The following is a 26,967-nucleotide window of genomic DNA, read 5'->3' as shown; positions in this document are numbered from 1 at the left end:
GTGATTACTCCACCAGCCCTTGCCAGAGCAGCTCATGTGTGGATGGGTGGTGGTATGTGCCAAACCAGTGAGTCGTAGCGACTGTGTAAAAAGCTTTACAGAGCATCAGCTCCGGTTGTAAACAGCTCCAGTGTGTTAACTTGGTTTGTAACAAACTGCCTTAACAGGGATTTTTACGGCGGCGTGAAAGCCCTGCTGTCTGCAGGTGGCACTTAACCTTTCACTCAACTTTCCTCTCTGCCGACTCTCTTTCACTCACGGTTAGCCTTTCCTAGCAGTTGATCCGCTCAGTTCAGCACATGAAACGAGCTAGGCACCATCTATCATCCAGCTGCTGCTGCCATCAGTAATCTCACCAAACCTTTGTCACACTCACCCTAATGCCTGTAATAACAACTCTGCGGGAAATGGTAACAACAATTCTCTGAGACGTACTTAAACAGATCATGGGCTTCTCTCTCAGGGTGTAGCCTGTTGTTGGAGCTGTGAGATCTCTGTTGTGCCCATGAGAAAGCAGGGAGCCCGTGCAAACAGTCCGGTTCTCATGCAGCGCTCGCGGAGGAAGCACGGTTTCAGGATGCAGGGCTGTAAAAATGGAGCATGTTGTTTGGATGAGATTTTGTTTGTGTGTAGGAGGCCTCTCCTGCAGGAGCTCAGGGCTTTGGAGAATTAATGAAAAATAAACACGGAGTCTTTATGTTGACTCAGGGAGAAGTGATCCACAGGTTATTACTGCACTCCTCTTTCTCCTACTCTCCCATGGCTCTTGGAGGAGTTTATGTAAGCCAAACCCATGCACACACACACACACACACCCCTGCACACATTTGGCCTCCAGGGCAATGGATGTCAGATGCTGCTGTCATATCTCATTTACACCTTTTGCTTTGCAACTCCAACGGATAACCGGAGAGTTTTTGACATTGCCTTTATTTTCACCAGTGAAAAGAGTAAAGTCACACATTTTTTTTTTAAAGTCATAAATTCTTCAAATTATGTGCATTTTATTTTAACAATTGCTGACAAAAAGTTAATTTGAAGTTAAACTCTAAAAATGCAAAAAAAAATGAGCATAAATTTAATATAAAAAGAGACTCATAAGAGTTTATCGTCAAAGTATTTAAAAACAACAATAACAACAAAAAAAGAAACTTCATCTTTAAACAAAGTTCTCTGAAAAAGGACACGTTTACTTCAGGTTAGTCTCACCTGGTGTTTGCAGAAATTCCCTCAGACTCTTGGGAACAGAACAAGCTGGTGGCGCCATCTAGTGTTTGGATCAGGTGTGTCAACATGGACAGAGGGACCGAACAAAAATGGCCGGAGTTTTTCCTCCATCAAAACTCAGAACTTACAGGTGAAACACTGAAGAAACTGGGACATTTATTCCTTTTTCTCTTCTATGCATCTAAATTAGAAGGACCTGGAGGGAACTGGATTTTCTCTCAGAGTGGCAGAGTGGCATTCACTGTTTGTTTCTGACTGAAAAAAAGTACATTTTGACTAACCGCAGGGCAGCAGCCAGGGTATAATTGTTCGTCAGCGGCAAAGCCAGTCTTAAAGCATCTGGCATCTGATTGGCCTGTTTAGAACTTGAATAACTTGCGATAAAGAATAAATATCATGACAAAGAAATTCTGATTAGCAAGAACAAGTTGATCCTAATTTTAAGTGGGGGTGGAGTTTGAGCCCATTGGCTACCAGGACATGATTGACATCAGGTGACAGAGGTTATGATGACATCATTTCTGCTTCAGAACAGCATCTGTTGTCATCCTCTAATGTACCAAACGTTTAGAGAGGATTATCCCTACTGTACACAACATCATTACAATTTGACTTTGTTTTTCTCTACTTTCTTAAAATTTCCTTAAAGTTTTCAATGTGACAATTGTTTTCAAATTTTCGATTTTTTTAAATTTCAGATTTGACTCCAAAAACCTACAGAAGCTGGATATTCTCATTTATCACAGGTAATATTTTATTTTGGAAGGATCATGTGCAAAATGAAGTAAGTCAAAATGTTTGTGCATAGAAAATCATGTAAAGCTAGATTTTATAAATGAATGTCTTAATGACTACAATACACAAATAATGTGTATTTTTCTGAGCATAAAGTGGGTCTTTGTGGCTCTTTTGGGTTTTGCACAGTAAGAAACTGGATCAAATGACTCTTTTAGTGTAGCTGACCCGCTTGACTGTAAGACATATTCCAGTTGGACTGTATTGGAAGTAATACCAGGAATTACAAAGAGATTAATGGAGAATTTATTTATTTATTTGTAGCTGTCTTGATCTCCAGCAGAGGTAGAGTTTTCTCAGTTTTTACTAAACACATAACACTGTAAGTAGACATTTTCATTTTTTATTTCAAGCTTTATTTATAGTGTGGAGACCACTAAGGAAAGCAATGTAAAGGGGTCAAAACATTTAAAGCTTTATTTTTCAATGAGTTAAAAAAAAGAAAAATCCAATTTAGGCATAACTTTGGAATCTTTGTCCATTAGAATTAAGAATCAGAATCAAAACCTGTTTATTCCAGATTTTGCCCCAGTTTACACAATAATCATTTCAACACGTAGTTTTTTATTTTATTTTATTTAATGAAGGACAAAATAATTATTGAACCAAAAGTTCGAAAAAGAACAAATGTTAATTCTTTTATATACTCTACATAGTACATCTTTAGATGCCAGCTTAGATGAGGAATACGAAGACGTTCATGGATCTAGTCGTCTCCCAGTGGAATGGATCACAGCACGGAGCTTGTGGTCCACCCAGCGCAGGCGTAAATACAACAGAGGAATGGTCTCTCTCTGCCATGCCATGATCAAACTTTGAAATTATCCACAAAAGACGAGGATAAAAAATATCCATGCTGAGGGAGAGCCACCTTTGACTTTTTAAGCCACTTATCGCCGATCTATCAATCAGTCAGCACAAAAAGTTGACTGTTGCTAACAAGAACTTTACAAACTAGACTTTCTTAAAAAGGCTGATGCCTTAAAAACGAAATCTAAATCAGGCGAATCAGCTGCATTTACCATGTAACCTCCTTAGTTTGGGGTTATATAAATTTACATTTCCACAGGGTGACCTACTTTAGTCCCCCTCATGCTGCACATTCACAGCAGGGCTGAAAGGTACTGAGGGAGAATAGCAGATCAAAGTTGATGCTCCTCTCAGCCACAGCAGGCGCGCTCGCAGAGCCTAAATGGCGTGATCGGAGCACCGCCGAACACAGCGCTCCAATCAACACCGCTGTCGCAGACTCTGGGAGGCTGCTGTGAACTCACACTCAGACACTCCTGCAGAGCTGTGAAAACAAGTGTTGTCCTCTTTCCACTTTTCTTTTTTTTATTGCATATAATTGTTATGCAAATGATTAATCCAAAGTTTTGTTATAAAAATGTTTCCTGAATAAATACAGAATGTAGTTGTTACAATAAAAATGTAGTAACAGTCTGTCTGGCCCTCTGTGAAAAAGTAATTGCTCCCTTACTTGATAACATGGTGTTCCTGGCAGCAACAACTGCAATTAAACTGTTGTGATATTTGGCAATGAGCATTTCACACAACTTTGTTAAAAGCCTGAAAAACTCATCTTTACTGAATTGTTTGAATTCAGACGTATTAAATTTGTTTTAAAAGTGTTTTCAATTAAGTGGCAGACTTTTAGTTGTTGGACCATTGTTATCGTTGCTATCCAAGTGCTTTTGAGATTGAAGTCCTTATCTGGAAAATTTGTCTTCTGAACTTTGGAAAATTCCCAGTTCCATCCTCCGTCCACTGCAGTAAGTGGGCCAAATCCTAAAGAGAACATACCATTAAACCACCACCACCATGTTTACCAGTTGATGTTCATATTAAGAAGTGCTGTTGTTATTTGCTGCTGATAAACTTAAATTCCTAAACCATTTAAGCTAATCACTGGGAGGCATCTGACTGATGAGTTGAGTCTGGCAACAGTGTCTCGTTAAAGACCCACTCCGGTAAGAATTGTGTTTTTGTGTTTGTAAACATGTTCTTGTGGTATTTTTCTGGTTATAAAGGACATACACTATATTACCAAAGGTATTCATTCACCTGCCTTGACTCACATATGAACTGGAGTGCCATCCCATTCCTAACCATAGAGTTTATTATGATGTTGGTCCATCTTTTGCAGCTCTTGCAGCTTCAACTCTTCTGGGAAGGAAGCCTGTCCACAAGGCTGAGGAGTGTGTTTATAGGAATTTTTGACCATTCTTCCAAAGGTGCATTGGTCAGGTCACACACTGATGTTGGTGGAGAAGGTCTGGCTCTCAGTCTCCATTCTAATTTATCCCAAATGTGTTCTATGGGGTTCAGATCAGGATTCTGTGCAGGTCAGTCCAGTTCATCCACACCAGACTCTGTCCTCTTTATGGACCTTGCTTTGTGCACTGGTGCACAGTCATGTTGGAAGAGGAAGGGGGCGCTCCAAACTGTTCCCACAAGGTTGGGATCATGGAATTCTCTAAAATCTTTCGGTATCTTGAAACATTTAAAAGTTCCTTTCACTGGAACTAAGGAGTCAAACCCAACTCCTGAAAACAAGCCCACATCATCATTCCTCCTCCACCAGTGCAGTCTGTACTGTTCTCCTGCAAACTCCAAACCCAGACGGGTCCATCAGATTTCCAGACGGAAAAGCGTGATTCATCTCTCCAGAGAAGGCGTCTCCACTGCTCCAGAATCCAGTGGTGGCGTGCATTACACCACCGCATCCACGCCTTTCATTGCATTTGGTGATGTGTGGCTTGTTGCAGGTGCTTCACCATGGAAACCCATTCCATGAAGCTCTCTGTGTACTGTACTGGGGATAATCTGAAGGTCACATGACCTTTGGAACTCTGCAGCAATTGACTGTGCCGAAAATCAGTGATCTCTTTGCACTATGAGCTTCAGCATCCCTGACCCCTCTCCATCAGTTTACGTGCTCTACCACTTTGGTTGCAGTTGTTCCCAAAATCTTCCATTGTGTTATGATGGAGCTGACAGGTGACTGTGGGATATTTAGGAAATTTCGCATCTGGATTGTTGCACAGGTGGCATCCTGTGACAGGTACACACTGGAATTCACTGAGCTCCTGAGAGTTTGATTTTATACACCTGTGGCTAGCAAAGTGATTAGGACACCCGATTCTGATCATTTGGGGTGAGCCAATACTTTCGATAATATAAAGAAAATAAAAGTTAAAATAGTCTTTTATTATTTCAATTATAATGAATCAGGAATAGTGCTGCTACAGTCCACTTGCAGACGACTAGATCCATGAACGTCTGTTTTCCTCATCTGAGCTGCATTGATCCGATAATGCTCGCCATTTTTTTTTTTTTTTTAACTGCCACTGTTAGGTTGGGGCTATGAGTGGCTGTAAGCTAGCGGGAGGGTATGTAAACAAAGGGTTGAAGTCAAGCCAGACAAGACAGCACTTTTTTTGGTTTTCAATTTTGGCTAAAAGCAGCATTTTCATGATAGAAAGATCACTGGGAACACTCTTACCATAGATCAAAAGATGATTGGAGTGCGTCTTAAGTATCAAGTGTTGTGTTGCAGCCTTTCACATAAATAACATGCTTATGAACCTCATATTTAATGTTGATCATTCAGTTGGTCTTGTTTTAATGTGAGGTAGGTCTTTGGTTTTTTCTTGTTTGTCTGTTTGTTTGTTTGTTTGTTTGTTTGTTTTTACCAGCATGTGCTTTCCCATTCCATAGAAAATACAATGAGGCCTGCAGTTATTTTATTGTTATCCTGGTTCTTTGGACCTCATGGACAAGTTATTGTTATAATCTGGGAGTCCTTTTTTCTGCTGGACAGAAGTTTGAAGGTTCCTTGTTGTTCCAAGCTTTCCTTATGAAGGATGTAGACTGATTATCAGTGATGCTCTGGAGTCTTAAAAATGTTTGTCAGACTGAGAACGTGATGTTGCTTCTCATGTATTCATGAATCTTTCTCAATCGCAGCTAGATCTGTTTTTTTTTATATTTTTGACATGCTGTCCTTTTGTCACACAGATTTTTTAAATTCAGCTAATCTGACAGTAATCCAGTCTGAACTGTGACTTCAAGGATTAAAAAAAGGCCTTAACAAAAAGAAATGATAAAAATAGAAAGTTCAGGCACAGAGAAACTCCTTTCACAGAACTGCCTGCCGTGTCAGGAAGGAGAAGTACAGGCGTGGAATACTGTTTGAATGAGGACGGCTGTTTCCTGGTCGCTGGAATCTATATTTTTAGCCCATGTAAACATTTGAGTTTCAAAACAACACTAGCGCCTTTATTCTAGAAGGAATCTTCCTCACTCAAATTGGTGGGTCAACGAGACCCAGTTTTCAGGGGATTATGGAAAGAACATTTAGCTTTTTAGAGAATCCAACTCTGTATTTAGTAAAAAACCCTTCTTTAGTGAACTCAGTGGGAACATTTGCTGGAGGCAGTTATATAAACCCCTAAAAGGATGAAGTACTTTGAAGACCTTAATTCAAAATGTGTATTTAATACAAGAACAAATGGTCATTTTGGAAGATCTCTCTGAAACATCATCGTATGCTGACACTTTAGTGCCTTCAGTTCATCTCAAGTTAACAAAAAATCATGAATGAGAAGGTCCTTCATTTATTTGTGAGCTCATTGGAAGACTTTTTTAAGCTCAGTTTTCTTGTTTTATGCTACATCAAAGACTCACTGCAATGAAAATTATGTTTTTGGTGTTTAAAAATCTTCTTATTGCATCTTTCTCTTGATGGAGGACATATAAGAATTCAAGTCCAAAACTGCATTTCTGTTGATGTATTTATTTAAATTGTTGTGAATCAGGAGCAGATTAAATTTAATTCAATTTTATTTATATTTCCAAATATCATAAAACAATTGTCTCATTGGGCTTCATTGTACAGAAGCAGAAGTTTGGTCATAAAATATAAACAATAGCTGGTTGCTAAACAAAATTAAACTAAACAGACCACAAGCAGTCCTGCACTTTGTGAGTGAAAGCTCTATGAGATCTTTAATATAGGATGGGGCCACACCATTCAGGATTTTGAACTTGATTCTGGATTCAACTGGGACCCAGTGAAGTTAAGGTAGCACAGGAGTTACGTGTTGTCTTCTACTAGTTCCTGCTAACAATCTTGCTGCTGCATTTTGAACGAGCTGAAAACTTTTTTAAAGAACGTAGAAAAAGAAGAAAAAAAAGAAAAAATGCAGTCGGACACAGAGCACTGACTCCTGATATAGAGATTCAACAATTTTGGAGAAAAAAAAATCACAATAATCTGCTTAAAGTCATGATGAAAACTGTTAACTTTCAGTCCATCATTGACATACATACTGTAAGATTCAACAGAATCAGAGAAAAAAGATATTGTTTAAATGAACTGTGTTTTCTTTAGGCCTGCTGAGACTTTGAACAAGTTCATAACAGCACAAAACACTTCTGCACTGAAATACCTGCTTATTTTTGCAATATGTCACAAAAGATGTTTATTCTTCATCCTAAGAAATTTATCTATTAAAATATCTTATCAAAATGGCATTTTTTACTCTTTCATCAAAATATTTATGATCAAAATAATGGAATGATAAACTAAAAGAAACAATAGAAAACCTGCCGCCTTCCTTTTTATATGAATATAGATGTTTTCTATGAAAAACTGAGTAAAAGTATGTTTAAAAATGTAAGTTTAAAGTTGTTTAATGAACAACCAAAGGAAAATTTTCAATAGAAAAATGTGTGCCCAAACAAAACTATAGATTAATGAGCTAACAAATGAATGGAAGACAGACGAGTTGAGATCTGACCCCCGTTGTTCTCCTTTTTTTCTGTTATTTGTTCTTTGTCTTTGTCCTTTTTTTGTGTTTATCATTTGCTATTCGATATATGTGTTAAGTTTGTCTATTGAATGTGGTAAAAACATCATGTTTGTTGAGAGGCTTATAGGTTTTGTTTTAGATATTTGTCTTTGTATAATTAAATGTAAATTAAACATTAAAAATATACATATTTTGCTTTTGGACTGCAGAAATATTTGTCTTGAATGTAAATTAAAATAAGCTAAACAACATTTGGGGAAAAGTCAACAAATTTGACAAAACTGCATCAAAGTCATCCAAATGAAGTGAATTCTAGAAAGCATTAATTGATTGCTCCAGTATGATAAAGTTGCCATAATTTGACATTATGTTGTACAATGTAGACGTTCCCAACTATTGGATTACTATAATCTAATTATGTGCGACGCCTCCCTCAGCGGTTGCTTTATGTTCTGGAGCTTTATTAATTCACATCATGTGTGGAGAAGATTTCTCTTGTGCATGCTAAGCTGTGTGTGTTTGTGTGTGCATGTGTGTGTGTGTGTGTGGCTCTCCTTTGTCCCTCCTATCTTTCCATCTGTGCTCTTCCTTCACTGATTTTTGTGTCTCTCCTCTGAGACTGTTTGAGCCATCTTTTGGTTTGACGTCTTTCTGCTTCTAATGAGCCAATTGTTCTTGTGTTTTGCTCCCCCTTGGGGAGTGTTGTGTAGCTAACAACATTCCATTTTAAAACATATTCACTGCAGCGAGGAGGGATTGGGGCCAGCGAAACAATAATGGCTTGGAGCATGTACAAAATGAAAAATGCGTTCGTGACAGTCGCACCGGCAAAGTGACAGCACATTCTTTTCCTGTCAATTAGACGCTGGTTATTCAAAAGCAATTTGCAACTCCCTGCAGAGTAAAATATGTGCCATCTCGCAGACCCGACTCTGGGGCTGCGTAAGTGATGTATTCCTTCCATTTCTCTGCGTGCGTCCTGGTTTGACACTATAATAATATTAAGGTTAGAGATGAGTCAGAGAAAAAGGCTTGTCTTTAGGTATTTCTCAGTGTTACAAAAGTATTGACAAAGCTGGTGTTCAAGGCTTTGATTAATTGCCGTGGCATTTGCCTGTTCTCTGTAAATGCCACAACCCGTGCCGAGGGCCGATTAATGGAAGTCTGCCCAGCAGACGTAGACTGTTGCTCTTTTTCTTTGCCATCCTTCCATCCTCTGCTCCATAAAAGGTTAGCTGTGCTCAATCAGCAGGAATAGACTTGCAGGACCAATCAGATGTTCCCTGCACTCTGCGGTTTCGTCCAGAGTGGGCTCTACGTCTAAAAGCTCCACTTTCTCTTTCTGTCAGCAGCTGCTCAAATGGGTCTTGAGGACGTGTCCCTCTTCTTGACTTTTTAATCTACCGTAAATGCCTTTACCTTCAGTCGTGAGTGTCCTGGCACCCTATTTCAGTTTGTCTCTTCATCTGAAGAAGGGAAGACAGATATGAAGAATTAGCTCTTGTCCTCGAGTGAATTAGTTTGCTCTATCTTAATGAGGTTTGTCATGACAGGGGTAGCAGTTCAGAGTGGGGAGGCTACACAGACTGAAATTGCAATAGAGGATTAGCTCCTAACTGCAAAAATACCTTCTCTCCAGCTCTAATTCAAACACTGCCACGCAATTACCCTTACACACAATTTTATCTTGTCACTTCTAAATGGGAATTGCACAGCACGCAAAGAAGAAATTGTTCGTTTTTTTGTTTTTTTTTCTTCAGGAAACTAATACCAAAATCTAATTTACTGCAGAAAAACATGTCACCAGTTAGGCTGGAAACATCAAATGTAGTTATGCAAATTGCTGCACAGATTGTGGTTTAGACAGAATCTCATTCTGGATAATGCGAGTCCAGATAGAAAGATTACTCAGCCGTGTCTGGGGGGAGACAAACAAGAAGCGATAAGCCTGGTAATTTATTGTGTTGGTATTTCTCCGGTTTGACTTCAGACAGCTCATTAAGGGGCGAGGTGGCACCCAGCTGGACAGGAATACAGACAGGAGCTCTTCTCTAATAGGCCCTCCTAGGCGGAGGCTGCATCAGCTCTTTTTTAAAAATTTTCCGCCGCATGCCCAATCTTTTTTTTTTTTTCATAAAGGTGCCAAACAAGATTTATCTCGATTCATCATCTTGCTTCTCACAGGGGAGAAGGAGGAGCCGCTCCATCTTCCAACTGGTCTGTAGTTTGCTTACTAGGCTTTTCCAGGAGACCCACGGAGAGGTGGCTGCAGGGCTCCAGCCATGCAAACATGCCTGTTCGTGCACAAAAACAGACACACTTGCAGATTTTTGGTGAGACCGGCTATCACTAAAATGTCTTGTAGGCGGAGTTACCTCACCAGGATTCCTCACATGGTGGAAGCTTCACTTTAAGGGGGCGTTTGTTTGCAGACATGGAGCCGCACACAAAGGAAACGTGTCCACTCTGCTGCAAACAAGTAATTAATTATTGAGGACAGCAAACAGGACTTCTTTCTATAATCCGCATAACCATTTAAAGCCTCTTGATGTATAATTCAAGCTGACCTCTCACTTCACTGAATGCTGAGATTGAAAGTCTGTGTTGGGAGAGGGGGCCAGAGATTTCAATTTAGCTTGAAGAGAGTGTATTAAAACAAAAACACAAGAGTCCCACTCTGATCATTTTTTAATGTTTTGTAAAAGCATTCCCAGTGGTCTTCTAATTATAATTATGGTGTTTTCAAGGAACGTGTTGTTTTTAGAGCATAGTTTCTGCAGTTATAGGTGGGACTGTTAGCATGGAGTAAGTCCGCCCCCACTTCCCATATTCCATCCGTTTACACTCTCTCCCACTAGCTTACAACCCCTCAATGGTGCAACAAAAATGGTGAACAATATTGAAGCTATCAGTTTCGAGCCAGACATCAGCTTAGACGAGGAAAAAATGATGATCTACAAGTAGATGCATCAGAATGAAGCAGATTGCAGCTTCTATAACATAGCTACAAGCTTTACTCCTGATTCACAACAATTTGAGTAAACAAATATTTGGAAATATGTATATATATATAGTCTTCCAGCATCAGAAAAAAGGCACAAGAACATGTTAAAAACACAATTTTCATCTGAGTGAACCTGTGAGCAAAAATATTTGAGCAATCAAATGACACCTTTTTGGAGGAATGTGTCCTCTCACGACTTAACAAATGTGTTTGTGTTAAAGACCTGTGTGTGTCTTCCCACTTAACAAGTGTCGGAGAAATCAGTGTGCATGCTGTTCATCAGGAATGCAAATGACATGCTGTCCAAAGGTTTTTGTTAATTAGCTGGGAATGGGATGCTGGCTTTGGCCCACAGTGGCTTGTGTTCCTCGGGACGTGAGGGCTCGATGGGCGGGGGGGATGCTCTTTGATCTGCGGATCCCACGGTCTGCCAGCAGTTCCACAACCTCTGCAAAGCTGCCACACACGGACAGATGGGAAGACGGTGTGTGAGTGAGCGTGCATCTCCGCCAGTGTGTGTTTGCTTCTGTGACTGATCCAATTAGCTTCCAATTTATTTTCACATCCTTTCGCTGGAGCTCCCAAACAACCAAGCTGAATCAACTTTGACCTTTTATTTTAGGCATCTTAACTTATCAGCATAAACCAAGAATAATGAATTCTCACTGCTGAGATCAAATGAGCCCTAATGTATTCAGTCGCTGTTTCTCCAACATCCACAGGTGTTCATTAAAAGTTCTGTGTTCATTAAATAATTTCTAACACTTAAACGTTAGACGTTCCTTTTTTCTAGACGTCAACATGTGGCTTCAAAAGACATCAGCAGGGGATATTTATCCACTTTTTACAAGTACTGGCAGTTTAAAAGCTCTAAATGCACCAGGGTTTTTATTTAAGTCAAGACTCGAGCACACCTCCCCCTGCTGGCTAATGATCGGGCTGCTTTGATTTCCCTGACAGGATGCCCCAGTTCAGTGCAATCAGTAAGGCCTTTTTCGTTATCATTTATTTTGTAAAGTTGACAGCGTTCTGATTTGACAGAGAAAAAATCCACATGATGCGCTGCTTTTAACTGACAAGACATGATGCAGAAAAACCAAACATGTCAGTCAAGCTTTGGATCTGAATTCCCTGGAAGCATGAAAAATTTAATTCAGCACCAAAAATATATTTCCCAGAGAAATTTCGACTTACTAAAGTCATGTGTGTCACAACAGTTGTTTGTGGTAGTTCGACTCCAGTTTTGTGAGTGATCGACTGAAAGATTGAGTTCTACAACAGAAACAACATTGTAAAAAAAACTGTCAGCCTTTTTTATTCTCTTTGTGACTCTAAGGCTGAATCTGAATTCTTCCTCTATTGGGGTATTTGAAGCGGTAGTGATGTCCGAAATTGTTTTTTAAGGGGCAGCCAAAGGGACTTTTGATGAAAGAGAAACACATTTCTTCACGTGGGTGTGCTCTGAAATACAAAAGTTTACATTATAGTGTAAATAATGACGTTTTCATTTAGCGTGACTTTTTAAAGTTCTAAAACTGATGTTGCTATGTATTTTCTGTGTGCTGGCAGTTTCGCGCTAGCATCAAGTAGTAATAAGGTCAAAATTACTTCTCCACACACTATATAGAGTATTCACCATTTTGTAGAGCTGTCAGAACCCACAATTCTTAAATTGAGGGCCTTAGAAATTTCCCAGAAGTCTTTGCAAAAAACTAGCGTGCATCAATGTTCACTACATTAGCAAATATAGACCACAATACATTGCGGTCAAAACATTTTAGAAAAAAAAAAAGTGTTTAAATATATTTTTTAAATCAACTATTAACATTTACTTTATCAGAACATAGTGGAGTCACCAATAGATGTTGTAAAATGTTCGTATTAATTTGATTTTGTCTTTGTGAAATTGGTGATGTCATATCCGGTGTTTAGAATAACAATAGAAAAGTTGTGAGCATGGTGTCTGAATTGCTTTTAAAATCCAGAGCACTAAATATTTCCGCACTATATATTTTATTTATAGTTAGGGATTAGGGTGGGAATTTCGACATAGCCGCTGGCTCGGTTGAAAATCCTTTACTACTCACTATATTGTGCTTTTGTCATTTTGTGGTTCTGTCTGAATCTACAGTTCCAAGATCCAGTGCCCTAGACATTTCCCAGAAGTGTTTGCGAAAAAACCAGTGTGCATCAAAGATCACTACAATGGCAAATATACCACAATGCATTGAGTTTGGACAATTTTTGCTAAAACATGTCTTAAAGTGTAAATTTGTTAATAAACCACCATCGGAACACAGTGGAGTCATAAATTGATGGCATAAAATGGTTGTATTGATTAGATATTCACATTGTGAAATAGGTGACGTCATATTTAAAAAAAGTATTGAGTATGTTGTCTGAATTGCTTTTAAAATGTATAGGACATAGTCCTGTACTGCATAGTTTTTTTTTAGCAGTTAGGGATTAGGGGGGAATGCAGACATACAATAGAGGAAATAAATATTTGATCCATTACTGATTTTGTAGGTTTGCCCTCCTAAACATTGATTGTCAGTCTCATCTTAATGGTAGATTCATTTGTGGGAAATAGAAAATCAAGAAATTGATTTTCAACAATTTGTATAAATGTGTTTGCCTTTCATTGAAGGAAATAAGTATCTGATCAATGACAGACCATTTAGACTCTCCTAATCAACCAGAATTGAAGACACCTGTTTGCACTAATCACCTGTCCACAGAATCAAGTAAATCAGTCAGACTCTCTAACACGGGAAACACTAAAGAGCTTTCACTGGAATTTTTTTTAATTCGTCCAGCAGTTGAGCAAACAGATAAGAGCTGAAGGTCTGTTGTGTTGGACAGATTTTTCTGTTACAAAAGGAGCTTATGAATATTTAGACAAACGATGTGTATAAACTCCTATTGTGTTTGAAGCTAAGCTTTATTTATAGGAGTTATGCTTCTATGCATTTTTTTGGGACCGGACGGAAAAGAAAGAAGGGGGAGGGAGAGATTTGGATGTTAGAAATGAGAGATAAGGGGTTAAGATGGGGGAGCTAGAAGGGGGGTTGGCAGTCGATAATACAGTCATAACATAAGAGTGTTATAAGTAAATTGCATGTCTTAGTTCTCACATACACACACTTAACACACTAACAAATGGTATGCATACGCAACTATTTACAGTTATGCATTAATGATAGAAGACTTATCTCACAGGGCGCACCGACTGAAATTAACTCATGCACACAGACAGGTACACACAACATTTACATATCCAACATTCCTGGAGGGAAGTGTAAACTTTCAGTGGATTTAAAGGAGAAGATAGTAGATATGCACAAGACTGGAATGGACTACAAAACCATCAGCAACAAGCCGGGGGTTGAGGTAATGACTGTTGGTGGAAAATTCTGTGGTCAGATGAGACCAAAATTGAATTATTTGGCTTCACAGAGACTTTTGCCCATGACCCAAGAACACATCCCCCACTGTCAAGCATGGAGGTGTATGGTTATGCTTTGGGGTGTTTTTTCTGGGGATATTTCACCATGTGGATGGGAGGATGGACAGTCAAAAAACTAGCGTGCATCGATGCTCATAAATATAGACCACAATGCACTGCGATCGAGCAATTTCGAACAAAAAACTAGTTTAAATGGAATTTTTGAATAAACCATCCACATTTTCACCATCAGAACGTCATACATAAACGTGAAATGTTCATATAGACTTCATGAAATCAGATATCCAGCGTTTAGAAAAAGAAAAGAAAAGTAGTGAGCGTGGTGTCCGAATGGCCTGAAACCTGCTCAACAACTACAACAAACCTCTGATCTCTGTGCTGCTAATAGGGATTTAACCACAAATTACTAAGTCAAAGTAATAAGACAAAGTACTAATTTTAAGTCGATTCTTATAAGTTGATTCTTGATTTCTCAAATGAACCTACCACACAGGATGACAGTCTGGCATTTTTTTAAGATGATAAAGCTACAAGGGACCAAATTATTATTTATTCTCTGTAACTGCAGTGATCTTAAAGCAATATCTTGTCTTTTTTTTGTTTTAGTATGAACATCTTTAAATTGTCCCCAAAACCCAGCAACAGAATAATAAACGCTTTCATTTTTATGCATTTAGAAAAGTGGCACGGCCATTAATGAATGAGTTATTGTATCTGGTCAGAATACAGAGCCCTCAGCTATAGGAAAATAACTAGCTGCTTATAGTTCAATCATTTTCAGTGGAACTGCGTGAGATTCTGAGGCATTTCATTATTCAGGAAAGAATGTGTTCAGCAAAATGTCATATTAGGGCGTTTGGCTAATTTAGGACCATTTTATGCAACAGAAACACAAGAAGAGGAACTGAATTGCAGAAGCAATAATCTGCTGACTCCTCCTTAATTATCTTTGTTGCTGGTCTGAGCGTTTCCCTCTGTTTCCCAATGAAAATATGTTTGCGGTTATTTAAATCAATACGAGCTTAGCATGAGGCTCAGAGAGGTTTAGTGCGGATGTCTGCCTCAAGCCGTGTACTCAGTGATGAGATGGAGACCTGCAGTAGCCTTTGTGCTATTTTCAGGGACGTTTCATGATGCCAGAACTTCTCTCATCCTCACTTCTGTCAATTCTCTGTCCTTGAATCCCCTCCATGTCAGCCCTCTGGTCGTCTGCTGTCTTTTCCCATCAGTTCTTTGTAGCTACTCTTTCCCTGTCATGATGGTGATCCACACATTCAGCCGGGGACTTAGAGAAAGAACAAAGGCAACGATGCCAGTCACATGTCTGTAAAGTAAGGAGAAGTCAGCCTTGAACCAGTTACCCCCCTTCTCCTACCAGAAAAATGACAGTAGGAAACCTCTCACAGATAAAAGAAAAGGAGGTCTGCCTCATTTCCACTCCCCTTTTCATGAGGCAGCTGACACGGGATATTTTTATCATCCCGGCAAACGCGCCACGAAAGAAGAACAAATTCATTTGTGCCAGTGTCCTCCCAGGCAAGGACAAGATCTCAACATGATAAAACATAGATGCCTTTCTGTTCTACCAGACAAGAAATCCTTCATTTTTACTTATGCACCTGCCCTGGCATTGTTATTATGCAAAGCTTCTGCACAAGGCCCTTTTCCCCACTTTGCATTCAATGAAGCAGAAAACAGAAAAGCTAAATGTGCTTTCAAGGTCTGGGCTCCACCTGTAACTTTAAAGAATCAGATTTTCAACCCATTTTCTTTACTTTTACAGTTTTGTGTCTCTGAGAGGATAACAGACAAAACCCACAAATCTGCACAAGTGGAGATGTGTGTTCGTAGCCAGATTTGAAGGAGGATACATCTGTTGATCTGTGGTAAACTCACTTAGAAGTCATCAGGTAGACACTGGCTAAGTGTGCGTGAGAGGGAGTGCAGGCATGAATAAACCATGTGCTTAAGTGGTGTCACTGGGCGGCTGTGTTGGCATGTCAGCGCTGCTCAGGAAAAACATGGCCGTCCCTGGGGTACGGTCTGTAATCCAGCATGTAAGAGCTGCTAGATGCCTCTTTATATAGAAACTCCCAAAGTCTCCAGCATCATTATATATGCATACATTGCAGAAATGATTATTCTTTGAAGGGCTCTTGGTTCCATTTGACTTAAATGACAACGATATTCTACTTTTTTTTCAGTACTGGTGCTCACAGCCTCATCAAGTTTTCTCATTTCTGATTTTTCTTTATGGTCAAAATCTTGCACATCTCCTGCTCTGAATTTGTTTGAAAAATAACAGAATGAAAAATGTGTTTTAATTTTCTTAAAACAGCATCTTTTTGCTGTCACAAACAGCCTGGTGTGCAAAGCTGACAGAAAGATGATCCACAGGAGACGTTGCAACTAAAAGACACTGAGAGGCGGTTTGTGATTATTCTCTTTTTCTTTCAATTTTCACATTTCCATGGAGGAATACTTTAGCGAATGCAGAGAACACATCAGGGTGTTATTGATTAGACGAGGTGGGAGGAAAGGCAAAAAGGTGCAGAGGTTCTCCATCACTAATCCTCGTGGCTGTGACTGCATCTGAATAACCTGCAGAGGGATAAACAGCCACATTTATCATGGGAGGGCTGGCTCAGACAGAGATGGATGCCTTGGCCCTCTGACACTCCCCACCGCACTTCTTCCTCCTGGTCAAGAATAGGAAGTGACACCAAGTCTTAGGAGAAATTCACGTCCTCAACTGCACAAGAAAACATTTTTTTGTCAAGACTTTGTACTAAGAGTCCCTTTCTTAATGTGACTTAATCCATAAATAAGAATTAATCAACTATCAAATAAAGTATTAGACAGTTTTATGCATGAGTTTGTATCACAAAGTGTAATATTTAATGCGTTATGCTATAGTCACAAATACATGTGCGATGGGGAGGTATCGGCAGAATCGTCATGATTTTATTCAATTATTGGTCACGATTCCAGGCAGCGGTCATGAGGTGTCGGGAATGACACCATTATGAAATTGGGTGACAACTGGAAGGCCACAGGGTGGTGGCAGTTGGACCACAGGGTAGCAGCTCTGGACAATGTGTAAATGTGTCCGGATGGACATATCACGTGCCACCGTCCATGGGGGTATATAAAAGCGAGCCATTCTGCACCATTGGTTGTTTGCAACTCAGACTTTGAGCACACATTATAATCTTGTCAATTTACAAATTTAAAGATTTTTAGACAACATGCCTCTCAAGAAAGCACTTGTGTTTTGGCTTCTTCATATTCTTCTCAGGATCAAAAGCAGTTGGTGAATACACAGATCTCAGAGTCGCTGTGGTGCTATCAACACCATGATGAGTTCTGTGTAGCATCAATGCCGTCTCCCCATTTAGACCCACGATGGCCAGAGATTGACGTCTGGTCATCTCTCGTCCCTTAGCCCATGTCAACAGCTCTTGCTGAGTATCCGCGCTGCCACCGTCTTTCTAACAATCTTAAGGTGGCAGTGGGCTGGCAGCACAGGGGTGGCAATCTGAAATGGGACGATCATCAGATGATTTGGGGGACCATGGAGACCCTCCCATCAGTTAATTATTGCGCTGCTGCCTTCCTGCCACCCGTCTGTCACTGGACTGCCACCGCACAACCTCCAAATGTAAAAAAAAATCATCCGGTTGACGTCAAATTTGACCTTTTTACCTACTCGACTATCACACGACATGTAAAAATACTGCTGTATGTCCACCTGCCAAATTTTCTAAAAACTTCCATCCATGTCGCCGTCGTCGTGGCATTTAGGGATTGTGGTCGGATAAGAGTTGACTAATGTTCACTAGTCAACATTATAAAGCATTTAAAAAAGTTTCCCTGGAAATACTTAGCATTATAATGCATCAACAAGATGCTAGTTAAGATATAAAGCCTTTAAAATATTTGAAATAATCCTTTACTGATTTAAAACCTCATAAGTCTTACCTAACCATTACTTAACCATAGTTAACAGTTATGAAATGATAACTGGAACTTTATTCTGAAGTGTGAACAATTACCCTCAGTAGGCACTGACACTTGACACGAGGAGGGGAATGGAGGCGTATCAGTTTTTTAACCTCTGCACGTACCAGGTTTAAAAATTAAATTGAAAAGAATTGGAGAAAATCTAGTCTTAATTCAATTTGCTGATGCAATTTTTTCTTGTTTATTAATTGATTTGTTTTTCTTTTTTTGCACGTTAACACTGTGTGAACCAGTTCCCCTTTGCTGCTGGAACGAGCAGACACGACCATGCCAGCACTCTGCAGACCTGCCACCCTGATGGATTCAGCACGTTTGTGTTTGTTTGTGTGCGTGTGTGTGTGTGTGTGCCAGGCTATGCCTTCCCTCTTCAACCCCTGTAGCATTAAGATTGATCCTTCGTTCCCTCCTTTTCCTTTCTCTCCTGCTGCTCTGTGTGCCTCTGCTTTAATGAAACTGTGAATAGGTGAAGCTCACAGGCTCCAACAGATGGCCAGAGCTGCCCTGGTTCACTGTCTTGTGCACAAACACACATGCACGCACGCACACACACACATTACCCTTTTGCTTATGAATGAAAGCTTAGGAAGGGGAGAAAATTCGACAGGGAGGATAAAAAAAGAGACGAGAAAAGCACAAATAAATGGAAATCTCTAACTTTGCTAACACTGAAGAAAAAAATAAAAAATGAAGAGAAGCAGTTTTTAAATAAAACGAAAAATATAAGAAGAAAATAAGTTTGGGGAAAAAAAGGGCTAAAACATGAGTGAGAGCAAAATTGAATAGAAGATTGAGGAGCTCCTCTCCTCCTTCTTTCCCTCCCCCTTTTATTTATCTCATGCAAAGCCACGCCTCCCTCCTTTCACTTGTCAGTGCATCTATAACACTGGGCTGTCTGCACTGGGTTGTGTGGGGGGTGAGAGCGGCTCCTCACTCCAGCAGCACAGCGGACCGGATCTGAGCAGGCTAGAAGGGACTGGATGGTGCTAGACTTGCCAAACAGGTGTGTGGATTTGTATTTCTGCAGAAATGTCTGTCTGTAGCACATGACAGAGGGCAGCATTTGCTCTGCTCAGCATGCAGTGGCTTGTTCCTTCGCAGGACTTGCTTCCAGAGCCGCACATCTCTGGGCTTCAGTGCTGGAGCTCTGCCCTAGTTTACACTTGAATGCTCTGATACATTCTGCTCGCCCTCCAAGGTTTATTCATGTCGCTAACAGTCCTGCTTATCGGGGTAAAAAAAAAAAAAGAGATCTTACTTTCTTTCAGTGATGCTCCGGAGGATTTGGCTTTGAATCAGTCTGGGGAGGGGTCAGTTTGCTGTTAGTTAAGTGAAAGAAGTTGATTTTTTCCTTCAGCTGGACACTGTCACCACGTGGTGTGTCTCTGTGAGGTGGTGAAGTTACATTTTCTTACTTATGTGTCAGGTTTTGTGTGCACCAAAATGTTCCACATTGTTCAGTCCAGTCTGATTTTTACCGTCCCTTTCATTTGACTTGAATTAAATAGGACTGTCTTCTTTTAATGGAAAATCCACTAATTTCCTCACAAATCTATTTCTTCTAAACAGTAAAAACTTTATTCCAAAGGATTGGTTTAAACAGTTTTTACTATTTAGTGAAAATAATTATGTCACCTGCAAGTAATGATGGAAAAGTGTTCATTTCAACAGTTGCTGCTTCTGCTCTGATGGGAAAATGCACAGATTTAGTCGACGGCCGGGCTCAGCAAATGTGCTCACTATCAACACTCTGTCTGCACGGGTCAAAAGCCTTCTCATCTTAAAGCGTTTAGCAGCAACAGAGTGCACCGCCGACCCAAAGGTTCAAATATTTATGAGAAAAACAGCCAAAAGTCCCCAAATGCTGTTTGCGGGGATGTGGATAGATTGATGAACGAATTGATGGGCAGATGAACAGGAAGAGGAGAAACTTCAGGGATCTGTTCTTTAAGCATTTATTATTTAGCACAACACACTCATAGATGCTCCAATCCCCCCATCAACTGACCTCTTTTTTTCGCTTGAAATGCCACTTGGCTCAAAGAAAATGCTCCGTTTTTTTTGTGGACGCTCATGTAAAACTGAAACTGTGGGTTAAACTCTGACCTGCAGTTTATCCCCTCATTGTTCAGATATCAGGGGAGTAAGCCTGGACGCAATGCATTGACTTTCATTAAAGATTTAAGAAAATATTCCTTGTTTTCTTTTTTTTTGTGCAAATTTTCAGTTTAGTTTTTCTAAAATGCTCGCTCTGCGTCCGAAAAGTGCTCTTGAAAAACCGTGAGCCCTTTTTCTTATTTTGCCCCCTTCTGTTGTTCACACATTCTTCCTCGGAGCCGGAGCGCCGCACACACTCACAAACACACCATCAGTATGGGTGACGACCTTGAGACCTGTTGATGTTGTTTGCTGTGTTGTGAATACATAAGAGACCGTGTGACAAAAACGGGGAGCCAGACGTGCTGTTTGTTAAAAATGGCTGAAAACATTTGCAGCACTGCTCCATGATGCAGTCAAATGGTGAGAGGCTGGCATGAATATGTATTGTATGCTAATGCCGCGCACCGACTGTTGACTCAAGCTGTTGTTGAAACCAGAGGACATGCTCCCCATTTCTAGTCTCAAGAGGGACCGCTATCGACGAAGCTATTGTCAGCCTCATCTTGTGGCCGCGAGGGCAGTGTGGTGGCAAATTTCATCAGCCAAGGTGACACCTCTTCGTGGTTTCCACGGACCGGCGGGCAGCTCAGGCGGCGCGGATGCATGCTCATTTTACTGCCACCCTGACCTTTGCAGTTAAATTCTAGTTTAAATTAGATTTGATTTTGGAGAGCTTAATCTAATGTAGCTAAATGATTTTATTGAGACATCTTTCTTCACCTGTTTCACTTTCTTTCTCAAAACGTCTATTGTTTCCAGATGTATTACGAACAAAAACCTCTCATAAAATGATTATCGAGTCCTTACAGATTAATCCGTTTTATCTTCTCTAACAGAGTGGACAGAATTTTGTATCATAAAACCATAAAATAAATGGGGTGTACATTGATTTTCCTTTATAAAAGGACCAAAGCGCTCCACAAACCACACTCCCATTCATGCATTCATGGCGGCAGAGCTGCCATGTGAGGCGATAACCACGCCACCGACACTGGCTGTCGATGGCCCCCTTGCGATCCAGAATACAACCGCTCTACCTCTGTATAATCCTAAGTTCAATTAATTGGAAATCTAATTTTAAGCCTCACATTTGCAGGAAGTCCCCATAGGAAGGTTTGCGTCGATTCATCTATCCTGCGTGCAGCCAGAAGTGAAGCCTGCACAGCCGAGATTCCTGCATTTGCACCAGTCTGCGGCTTCTGAGCCAAACCACGCGCTGCCCACAAATTTCTACCCTCACAGATCAAATTTGTGACCGGATCAATGTCCCATTCTAAAATGGGAAACACATCAAGTCTGTGTTATCGGACTGATTATAGAAAGCTTTGACCCAATTTGAAGTATGATTAGAATCAGATGCAGGGATCAGGTTTGACTCCTCTCATGATGGAATTTAAACACCTACCTGACTGAGCCATTGTGGGAGGGGGCATTCACAAAAGCAGAAATTCAACATCAGACTTTATTTGGGAGAAACTCAAACACAATCCTCTCCAGAAAGCTTTAGTTCAACAGGAAGCAGCATTTACCTGAATATCCTGTTTATCTGAAAGAATTAGCTCCCAACACAGATTTCTGCTGTAAAGCCGCTTCAGATGATCCGCCTTTAATCTCAGAGTTTCTGCTGCTCTGCGTTCAAATGAAAAGAGAAATGGAGGGGGTTTTTAGTCATTCCTCTGTGGTTTAAAAGGCATAATCGGAGCAAATATCCACAAGTGTATTTTGTGCGTAAATGAGTCTTTTCTCAGTGCTGCGTCATAGCTAGATCACATCCACAGCCTTGTGTGATTCTCATTGTTGATGTATGGACAGCCATTCAACTGCTGTGTGCGAGTGCAATAAGATTTCAATCTTTCCCCTCTATACGGCTGAGCTGCTGCGCCCGAGGTGCCCCACGGGGAAATGTAATTATACCCTGCTGGCCGCCAAGGCTGGGCTTCACTGCCCTATCAGTCTCAGGGGAGACAGTGGCTGGAGGCCCCTTCTCACAAGCAATATCAAACCCGGAGATGTTCCTAAAGCTCTCCAATATCTTGGAATCTTATATCACACCCTCACTCTCATCTTCGTCTTATCAGCGTTTAGATCCGGAGGTTAACTGTGGCCTTTTGTCACAGTTTTGTTACGCCTGTGAATAATTTATGACAGAATTAACAGCCGTGGCTAAAAGCAGAGACTAGGCGACAGCCCAGCTCAGAGGCATTTTTCCTCCGTCTGGTTCACAAAATGGGATCGCTCCTCGTTTTAATTATTATTGTAATCGGTGCCATCAATGTTTTTTTTCCACTCTGGCTGAAACTTCTGAAGAGTTCGTATTGATTTCTTTTTGCTCTCTTTCTTTTTCCTGTCTGCATCTCTGCTGCTTTTAACCGAGGTGCACGCTGATGTGCCGTCCATTAGTAAGGCCAAACAAACACCTGCTTCTCCAGGTTTTAGGCAAACAATCGATGAGAGCACTCGTATAACAGCCGACTAAGTGGCTCATTGATGTTGCGATTAAGTAAAAGCAGGACACAGCAGTAATGATAGGACACGCTAACCCCAGCAAATCCAATTTGGTTTTCTTCAAAATTTCATTCACCTGTCTTGTTTTGTGCATTAAAGACCCTCTTTGATGTAAATTGTGTTTTGGGTGTTTTTAACCTGTTCTTGTAGCATTTTTCTGTCGATGATGGCCATAAGAAAGATTTTGAGTATTTCATATTTTGAATCATTGCAAAAAACTTGCAAGTGTGGCCACAAGCTGCCTGCCCCACTCCATTCTGTTGCATGGACAACTAGTGCTTAAACATTTTCCTTGTCTGAGCTGACATGTGGCTCAAAACTGTACGGCTAGTTAGTTACGATGTTTATCACCATTTTTGTTGCACCGCTAATATTAGGCTGGGGTTGTGAGGGGCTGTAAGCTAGCGGGAGATAGTGTAGGCAAAGGGATGATGGGAAATGGGGAAGGCTTACTCCACACCTACTCATTTCTTATGCACTCCTGTTGCTCTGCAAAAACTATGTCTGAGAAAATGGCACCAGCATAATCATAATTAAAAGTCCACTGGGAATGCTTTTAAAATAGATCAAAAGATGATCTGGTCTGTAAATAAGGAAGAGGCAGCATGTCAGGTGAATAGATGGACAAAAAGGAGGTGTAGCACATTTCATTTAGCAGAGAAGTGTTAGAGAATGTGTTCAGCTGGGTGACTGTGGATCTGGAAAGTCACATTGGCAGTGGTACCCTGCATATCTCTGTGTGAAAGCCTTTCATCATGTGGTGCCAGGTCATGGTGTCTTACAGGAAGCACAGCTCAGCCAGGACTCTTCTGTCTTCTTCATTCTCACGATTTTCTGCGCTCCAGCTCCAACAGTCTCCTTTTCTGTGCTCATCCCCTTCTCTCTCCGACAGCCCTCCGCTCTCAAGCGCCTCTCTTTCCTCACAGTGCGGTTGAAATTGTTGCGCCTAATAAGATTTATGGTATTACAGATCTCTAAAATGGGATTTTCCTACTTTCACCAAAGCAGTGGGATTGTACTGGCTTACAGGGGGGACACTGGGGCATAAATGACCTGTGACTGTGAACAGGTTTTTGTTAGTGCAAGCTCCATGTGTGCTGATCAAGAAATTGATATCCAGCAAGTTCAGGGGAGAAAAAAAAAGCAGAAGACTGGCAGATCCGCTGAATGCAGCAGCCCATTAAAGAGTCTCTGAGTCAGGCAGCTTTTTGGCTCCTACGCCTGGATCTATTTCTCTCATGTCGACCAATCTCGCTCTTACACACTCCTCCTCTGTGTCCACACAACTTTGACTGTGTTTGATCTGAGTCTTGTCTAATGAATCTTTTGATCTTTCTCGCCTTGACGCACAGGCACATCCTAGTTTTCAGCATCCAGAGAAGATCAATTCATTCTCAGCCATAAATTGTGGCTTCTGGCTGAGTTTCCAATGAGGTTCATTTATTTGCTCTTTCTGTTTCAGACTTTTGTTTACAGAGAAAGATCTGGTCTACATTAACATGCATTAAAACCCACCCTATCACACATTCCAAACAGCTACAGTATGTTCTTGTGTATTAGTCAGGATAGACATAGATGAGGATAAAACTGGGATTTGACAGGACTTTGCTAAGAGTTGTGGTCCAGTGAACTCCTAATTGAGAAGGAGACAAGGCTGGGGGTTAAATGATCAATAAAGGTATCCCACTGAAATCAATCAGACGCCTCTCCAAGTAGAAGAGTCCATTTCATCAAAGAAAACAGGATTTCAGTCTGCTGCTTAATCCCCTCCCCTGGTCAAACTTCATCCAGATCAACCCGAACAAAGAGCCTCTTCTAATTTAGAGCAGGAAAAAAGCAGAATCTCATTTTTTTTCAGAAATTATTAATTTTGTATTCTGTATTAGAGATTCTGGAAAGAAGGAAATATAGATGGAATAGTGCGTGATTCAAAGGTGTAATTTTTCTCCATTGCTAAAAATAGTCCCCACTTTCCACTCATCTTCCTCTTTTTCTTGTTCTTTGCCAGGGTAATAACCGCCTTTCTGCCCTGTCACTTTTTTGATGTATCATCGTCTTATTCACATCAAGGACAAGGCCAGGTGTCGCATTTTCTCCCAGTCGCTACGCTTGTCACACCGCCTCGTCACCCACCGCCTGTTCCAGTCCCTCCCTTCTTCCGTCCCCTCTCTGCTCATTTTTATTACATCTGTCACTCCTTTATTAGACCAAGTGAAAAAAAAGGAGGAAATCACTTTTGCCATTTGCAGCCATGCTGTGTTGGCTGAATGCTGCAGGTTTATGAGCGCCTCATTTCCAGCTCGTAAAACCCTGTCAGAGTAAAACCTCACTACTGCTCTTTAGTCTTGTCCTTGATCTGCTGTTTCCAGTACATTCCTCGCTTTCAATACCTGTCACATGGTACAGGGATGTAACGACTAATCAACTTAGTCAATGAATTGATTTATATTCATGCAATCCAACCAGATAGATCTGTCTGAGACTGACTTATGTGCAGCAATGTTATAAATTTGTTTCAAAATGAAATGAATTGATTGTAATTGATTGCAATTGATATTGGAAAATACAATTTGAAGTGATACGTGGTTTATTTTCCTATAATCTAAAAACAATCAAGTGTCATCACAGTTGACAACCTACATGTGATGGCAGCAAAAAATGATCAAGTCCAACGTGTGGAAATGCTCTTTGCGTAGACAGGTGACCACACAGTGTTGTCTAATGTTTCATTCGTATTATTTTGATGTGGAAAAACAACATTGGGCTGAACTTTATGAAACTAAAACGTGAATAGATTTGACATTCATTCTTGTTTACTTGTTTGTTTGTACACATATTTCATTTACACTTGATTATCTTGCAAGAAATCCAAGGAATCTAGAAAACATCACTTGAACTGTCCAGTATCAGGTGAGTCTGTGAGTCACACTGGTTGGTTAAGTTTTGACAAAAAATGTCCTGGATCAATTTTAGGCCAGTAAATCAGATTGAATCAGATCATTTAAAATTAAACAAAATGAACAAAGAATCATATCATTATTAAAATAAATTGTTACACCACTATTAATTTAGCCCAGAGCCCTGATGGAAATCTTAAAAGTTACAGTATGTGAAATAATTTTTGTTTAAGTGTCACTGACGACGCCTCAGGTGTTAAAGAGTTAAATAACTTTTAATATTTTACTCTCCATAAAAATATATTTTGTCAAAATTATGCAAGTTAGTTATAAACGGGAGATAACATCTGGCCGTTAATTACAATACAATTAAATGATCCGGAGGGCTGGATATAATCACCCGGAGGGCCGGTTCTGGCCCCGGGGCCTCGTCTTTGACATGTGGTTTAGACCAATGTGCGCCATAACTGTAGGACTACAGAGGTTTTCAGTATTTGCGGATTTGGCGTCTCTGGCCTCTCTGGCCCCTAATCTTCACGAATAAGGGGGGGATACTGAATGCAAAGAATTTAACATTCTTTATGAGAAGATTGCGGGAGGCAAAGAAGAATAAAGCTAAAAAGAGGTCAAAACTTTCCGATTGGATCTTGAGTCGCTTTGTCAGACGCTTGCTGATGTCATAATTCCTTTCTGCCAATCAATAGATTTCATTGTGTGATGACAATAGTTTTTATTTGGAACTATAACCAACAGGGGAACAAAAATGATGCTAATGGGTCTGGCCTAATGGGTCCATTTTATAATGGAAACACTCAATATACCGTACTGGTCCGGTCCAGTCCGGCCTGGGCCACTCACTGGAATCGAGGCGTTTGACTCCTGGCAGAGCTGGCTTCAGCAGAGAACATCTGAGGTCAAAGACACTGGACTATAAGGCTCAGTTAATACTTCACAGATTAGTAATTATTGGTCGCAGGGCCACAAGATGGGAATCACCTCTATCTCTGTAAAATTGGGACACAACCTGATGACATCATCCACAATTTTACACCCGTTCTACAATTGAGTGTATAT

At 40.4% G+C, this 26,967-nt stretch overlaps 1 protein-coding gene across 4 annotated transcripts in view; it reads left to right on the top strand.

Annotated features, from left to right (window-relative positions):
• Positions 1-18,368: 18,368 nt before the first annotated feature.
• sulf2a (sulfatase 2a) overlaps positions 18,369-26,967 on the top strand; it is a 47,951-nt gene continuing 39,352 nt past the window's right edge. For all 4 annotated transcript variants that reach the window (XM_024269318.2, XM_024269319.2, XM_024269320.2 and 1 more), the window contains exon 1: positions 18,369-19,334. The gene's annotated coding sequence lies outside the window, so the exon portion shown is untranslated. The remainder of the gene's footprint in view (positions 19,335-26,967) is intronic.

This window comes from Oryzias melastigma, linkage group LG5 (genome assembly GCF_002922805.2).
Source record: "Oryzias melastigma strain HK-1 linkage group LG5, ASM292280v2, whole genome shotgun sequence".
Taxonomy (NCBI): domain Eukaryota; kingdom Metazoa; phylum Chordata; class Actinopteri; order Beloniformes; family Adrianichthyidae; genus Oryzias; species Oryzias melastigma.
This window is presented reverse-complemented; position numbering and strand designations above follow the sequence as displayed.